This window comes from Artibeus jamaicensis, unplaced genomic scaffold (genome assembly GCF_021234435.1).
Source record: "Artibeus jamaicensis isolate MK-2021 breed Jamaican fruit bat unplaced genomic scaffold, CSHL_Jam_final contig_518, whole genome shotgun sequence".
NCBI classification, from domain to species: Eukaryota; Metazoa; Chordata; class Mammalia; order Chiroptera; family Phyllostomidae; genus Artibeus; species Artibeus jamaicensis.
In genome coordinates, this window is record NW_026521870.1 from 5,320,481 (window position 1) to 5,327,433 (window position 6,953).

At 33.8% G+C, this 6,953-nt stretch overlaps 1 pseudogene; it reads left to right on the forward strand.

Annotated features, from left to right (window-relative positions):
* The first annotated feature begins 1,080 nt into the window (after positions 1-1,080).
* LOC119043131 (eukaryotic translation initiation factor 3 subunit H-like) lies at positions 1,081-2,049 on the forward strand (annotated as a pseudogene).
* Positions 2,050-6,953: the final 4,904 nt, after the last annotated feature.

The window sequence follows — 6,953 nt, forward strand, 5'->3', positions numbered from 1 at the left end:
AGAATAAGATAAAAGTAGCCCGGATCATTGCCACTGTGAAATAAGAGAATAAAGATCTTAAAATTATGATTACACTGGAATTTCTGCCATAGGAAGCATAATCTTATCCTACCAGATATGAATATACTTATTTTAATTTTTCTTTCTCAAACATCCATTCTTTCTATTAAGTAAAAGTAAAATAAATGCCTTTGATGTGTAAATGCCTGTATTTTTATTTACATTGTTTTATTCATAGTCTTAAATATGATGAATTATTATTTTTAGTCATATGGTTATTGTTAATATTTCTTCTACAAAAGTATTTCACATAACTGAAAAGAACTTCAAGGTCAGATAAAATTTAGCATTGAATCTCACCTATGCCATGTATTAGCTGTGTGTCAGGAAAATTTTTCAATCTCTCTGAAAATCATTTTACTCATTGGTAAAATAAAGATAATATTTGCCTCAAAATTGCTGTGTATATTAAGTGAGCTAATATACAGAAAATGGTAAATAAATTTTAGTTATCCTCTAGCTTATGAATAATGCCTGGGACAAAAATAATATTTATTACATGAATTCCAGCTGTAAAAATGAAAATTTCCAAATTAGTTTAGGTATTGTTCATGATTATATTGTGAAAAGGGTGGAGGTTTTACAGGAACAATTATGAAGGACACATGGACAATAACAAGGTGGGGTGGAATTAGGGGAGGGAGGTGGGGAGGGTTGGAATGGTGGGGAAGGGAAAGGCAGAAAAGTGTATTTGAACAACAATAAAAATGTTTAAAAAAACAGGTCAAATATAAAAACCAAAACGACAACAACAGCTGTGGCTGGTGTAGCTCAGTAGATTGGGTGTGGGCCTGCAAACCAAAGGATCGAGGTTCGATTCCCAGTCAGGGCACATGCCTGGGTTGCAGGCCAGTTCCCAGCAGAGGACACATGGGAGGCAACCATACATTGATATTTCTCTCCCTCTATCCTTCCCTTCCCTCTAAAGATAAATAAGTAAAAATTAAACAACAACAAGACTGTATTGTGAAAGCTCTGGTCAGGAGACACTGAACTCTTTTTTTCTGCCCTGGTGGTAAGATGACCACCACCTCTTCTAGCTCCACCACCAGTGTGGCAGGAAAAAGCAACGACAAGGGAAGGTCCAGAGATTCAGCCTGAAGCAAGCACAATAGATGGCTTGGCGGTATTAAAGATAATAAAATATCATCAAGCAGGACAAGGAACTGAGGTGGTTCAAAGGAGTGATTTTGGGCCTGAGTGTAGAAGACAGACTTGAAATTACCAGCTGCTTTCCTTTTCCCCAACACAAAGAAGATGATACTGATTATGACGAAGTCCTGCATCAGATGGAAATGATGAAGAGCCTTCACGGTGGAAACACTGACCATCTCCACCTGGGCTGGTACCAGTCCACATGTGATGGCTCATTCCTCACTTGGCACACCTGGATTCTCAGTTCAATTACCAGCATGCTATTGAAAAACTGTCATTCTCATTTACCATCCCATAAAAACTGCCCAAAGGTCTCTCTCAGTGAAGGCATGCAGACTGATACCCACACTAATGGAAGTTTGTAAAGCAGAGATTTTTTCTCCTGAAGCATTGAAAAAGGAAGCGTTACCTTCAAGCACATGTTTGAAGTGCCTATTGTAATTAAAAATCAACATCCTAATGTAGGAGCTTGAGAAGAAGTCAGCTATAGCATCTAACAGCAATCCTTGGGAAAGAATCCATAGTTGCTGATGGACAGAGTGGATAAAATGAACCAAGATATAGGTAAATATAATGCATACTTGAGGAACATGAGTGAACAGCCATAGCAGTAACACCAGCATCAGCAGTGTCTCCAGCAGAGGAACATGAAATGCCTGAGTTGAGAATTCCCATATCCAGACTTTTCAAACCACCCTAACCCCTCCAGCTAGGATGGATTCACTGCTCATTGCAGTCCAGGTTAACACTTACTGCCAGAACATCAAAAACTTCACTGTCTAAAACTTAGGCAAACTTCTCATGGCCCAGACTCTTCAAAAATGCAACAACTAACAGAAGAAAGTTTCCAGAAAAGAATGAAGTAATATGGACTCGTGGAAGAAATACATTTGCATATTAAAAAGTCTTTCTAGTAAATAATAAATTACAAATAAAACAAACAACAAAAAAGGCTGAGTAGCTATTACCCTTTTTCCCCAAGTTGAATACAACTCAATTTCTATGTACCTTTTGATTTAAACTTTTGTGAATGAAAACACTTCATAAGAAGTAAGGTCCTCAATGAAGGACTTAAATTTGCATGCAATCTCTCAAAATTTAGATACAATACTTAGATAATACAAAAGTAATAAACATTTGATTTTATAACATATTTTCTCTTAATTCTGATCCTTAGTTGAACTTCAGTGGACTACTATTATAAACTTATAATACTGTATGATATTTAAAAGGCAGTAGACATTTTGAGCTAAAGATGCTAATATCAGAATTGCTTAGATAATTATTATAATAAATAAATATTACTGCTAATATATTCATGGATATATTACTAGCCATAAAACCTTCAATCAAATACAAATGTTTCTGGAATCAGTAATGAGTTTTATATGGCATATCTTCTTTGGTTATCAAATGACCATGTTTGATTTCCAGGAAAACTGTGGAAACTTGATGAACATGTCTCTTCAATATGAGCTATTAAGCACCTATCGTGTTCTTATGGGTATTTGGCTTGTTTCAAGTTTTTAAAATAATTAATAAATATATAATATACAATTAATAACTGAAGAATATTGCTCTACATAGACTGGATGTTGGGGAGAGTTTTGGTGTGGGAGAGGAAAAGTTAAAGAGCAAAAGCAAAAGGAAATGAGTTATTAAGGAATGGTACCTCAATGCCAGGAATTATGGATTAGATCTGCTTTTGATATTTTGAGAGATGCAGTTAAAGATATGCATTGCTTTTAATTATTTTGATTACCAGAGTGTGTTACTTTGAATGTGGCACTGAACAGTTGGTAGACTAGATAGTAATTGGCATTTTATTTAGGTTGCATGGTTGCTGTGACATGGAAAAGTATCTAAAAAGGGTTGGGTTCTAACAATATGTAAAAAGATACAAGAGATATTGAGGCTGTGGATTCCTTGGCTCAGATATCAGAAAGCATGTAAAACAGTCATGCAAGGTGTCATACACCATTGGTGTAGTATATAGATGCAGGAACTCTGAAATTAAGCAAAACATAATGATTGAATTATTGGTAACTAATTTCAAATTGTTGCATCTGTATTTTGTATGCATTTCTAATATTTTTTGGGAAAGAAAATAAAAAAGGGGAGGGATTTGGAGGAACAAGTATGAAGGACACGGGGACAAGAACTAAGGGGGGTGGAAATGGGAGAGAAGTGGGGAGCATGGGGCAGGGTGGGCTGGGATGGGAGAAATAGACAGAAAACTGTACTTGAAAAATAACTAAATAAAATTTTTTAAAAAGTTGAAAATATGATGATGCAGTAGGAGTAGGTATCTTTCTTCCTTGCTTGGAAGTAGAATGTAGGCTTCCTTAGGTGGAAATCAGGTCTTGTTTATTCCTAGTTTTAGGACAGAACTTAGCATATAGAATACACTCAGCATATTTATTAAATGAATAAAAATATAAATGATAAATTTAATGATCATTCCACATTATGCTAAAAGAGTATCTCCTTTACAGCTGTGTATGTTGACTATGAATAAGAATTCATATACATGAGTATTTATGTGTATGTATATAATATACATAAATATAAAATCATATATAAACTGTGTCTTATATATATATCTGTGTGTGTATATATATGCAAGATAATGAGAAACATAAGTTACCATAACTGTAGTTAATAATCATCAGACATTTGTTATGCTCTACACATAGTGCTAGTCACTGAAACTTTCTCTTTAACAGTGACATAGTTACATAAATTATGTAATTATGGGTACCATTAGGACAATAAATATGAATAAAATATCACATAATTAGTGGTAGTGTAAAGTCCGAAGTCATGTATATTTAACTTCAGATACTACACTTAACCTCTGTGTATATATTTATAAGAATGTCTAAAGACCAAATTAACAACAATTATGTTTTTACTGACTTTCAGTAAACTAAATGTTTAACAAACATTTTTAACAAAATGTTTAATTTTTTTCACTTCTTTCTTTTTGCAGCCACCTACATGCAAAGAATAAAGAAAATGTGTCTTTCTCACTATTTCATTTATAACCTTTCATTGTTTTTAGTATGTTAGTCTACAGATGGTAGAATACACCAATAAATTTGGCTAACTATGACTGCATTCAAAGTAAACTATATTCTTACTTGCTTATTTTATTTTTTTTTAGTAAAGCAGGGAATCTGAATCCTAGTGGTGTTCCATTACCTACATCTATACAAGTACAAAACAAACTTTTATATAGAACACAAACATGTCATTATACAAAATATAAAATCAAAATTATTTTTTCTCTACCTCTTATATTGGTTTGGAGGCATATGTTTGACCTCTGGATAAGTATTCTGTGAAACTTTGCAGGTTTCCCAGCTCTGTCTGGACATCCTCAAGAATTCTCCTTTCCTTATTCTGGACTCTACTCGAGACTGACAGGCAGCCTTGGAAGTCACCTGATAAATTAGTTGGAGCAGTATTCTCAAATATTGTATATGCTGCTTCCAAAATTCAAATAGACTAACCAAATTGTGTATCTCTTTCTCAGAGCTAGCAAGTGTAAGCTATAACCTATCTTTTGTCTTAAAAGGTATATTCTAAAAATCAACATACCACTGGGCTCCTAAGACCCTCTCTGATAATCTGGCCCATGTATCTTTGCAGGTCCATCTTACAGAGAGTTTGGATTGTATCAACACTGATTTTTAAGTTATGGCTTTTCCTTCTGTGCATGCTTTTAAATATTACAGTGGGTAGTCATAGAACTATTCGAAGTTTGAAAATATAAGTACCTGGATATTTGAAGGACCACTGATTGTTTACTTATTTTTTTTTTGTTTATTATTCTAGTGTGGAAACTGAAAAAGAGAGAATACACTTTGTGTGCTCTATGTCAGGCCAATCTGCATATATTCACATTACAAGCAGAACTCCACACAAGTGCTGCAAACTTTAGATGCTCCACCAATAAAAAGGTCATGACTTGCTTTATGACAGTACTTGCTTTACTGCAGTGGTCTGGAACCAAACCATGCAATATCTGAAAGGTATTTAATATCATTAGATGAGTTTAGCCTCTTTGCTATTTTTAATTTTGTTGAATTTTGAGTAGTAATTGCAAATGTTTTAAAAATTTCAAAAGTATAGAATAATCTGTGTCCCATTTCTGCCTACCCTCAGTACCATTTATCTGAAATAAACTCTTTTAACTATTTCTAGTTTTATTTCTTTTTTTTCATTTTCACCAATAACTTTATTGCTTTGGATATTTTGAGAAGGTCAGCTCTCTCTGACTATTGGCCTCTAGTGGGGAGAGGCCAAAGTTGCTGTTAAACATCTTCCCATGCATGAGACAACACCACAAATAATTATTTGATCAAAATGTCAATAATAGCAAGAAGCTTCACAAACCACTTATGACACATTCGGTCAGTCACGACATCTTCTCCATACGCTGCACAAATCTTTGTGTTTCAGCTGAATTTTTACCTTTCTTTTTTAAGTATATTTTACTGATTGTGGTATTACAATTATCCCAATTTTCCCTTTTTGCCCCTCTCTGCTTGTTCCACACTTCCCTTCAGTGATCCCCCAACTAAGTTCATGTCCATGGATTGCGCATGTAAGTTCTCTGATTTTTCCAAAGTGGTTACATCCACAATTGTATGTACAGTTAGCATTATGCAGTGGTTAAACTGGGGAGTCTGGAACTAGACAGTTGGATTCGAATCTTTGTTTCCCCACCTATTGACAGGATGACCTTGGCGTTAACCTTCTGTCTCCTTTTTTTCTAAATCTCTAAAATACAGATGAAAATATCAACTTTATATATCATATTACATTAAAATATTTTAGAACAGTGTTTGGCATGTAGAATTTTAGCTATTGTTAATTCCTCCAAATTTTTAAATACTATAGTTATATAACTATTTTTGAATCATCAATTTTAAGTATTTTATGTTGATGAGAGAAAGATTTAACTCACATAAACTGAATCATCCGGCTGCGCCACTGCAGCCCTTTCTGTGCGTATTTTAGGCTACGACTTCCTTGTTTTCATATTGTCTTTCAGTAAATATTTTATCCATTTTCCCGCAATGCATTAGAATCTCCCACGCACTGTACTTTTCCTCCCATTTATTTCATTAGGTTTATACATTTATTATGTTTTTACTATTATTTGGGTAGAGTTTGGGAGAAAAGGAGGAAAATAACATGAGCTCATTTTGTCATATGAAAAAATGAGCTTTTTTGGTATTTTTTTAAATTAAATTCATTGGGGTGGTGTTGGTTAATAAAATTATATAGTTTGGACAATTTCTTGACTTTAAAAAACATGTATTTTCTTAGGCACTCAAGAGTGAGATAGACAGCTAAATGATACATGCTTTTATGTGAATAGGGAAGATAACTTCTATAAAATTAAGATACCTAATATTTCTGATCCTTAATTTCCCATTTATAAAATGAAGCGGTTGAACAATATGACTTCTAAGTTCCACCCAATTTGGACATTTTATAATTATATTAGTTTTATTTGCCTAACAAATCTCTCCCTTCCACAAAACTATGCTGGCCTAGGCAATTTCAATAAAACATCATCTACACATACTGCCTCTTCCCTTAGTATCTTCACCATGTTCATGGCTGTACATAAAATTTGAAAGATAACACAGAAACACTTTGCCATGCTTCATTAATAAGCAACATCTCAAGGTTAGTAATTAAAAAGAAAGAATCTATACATT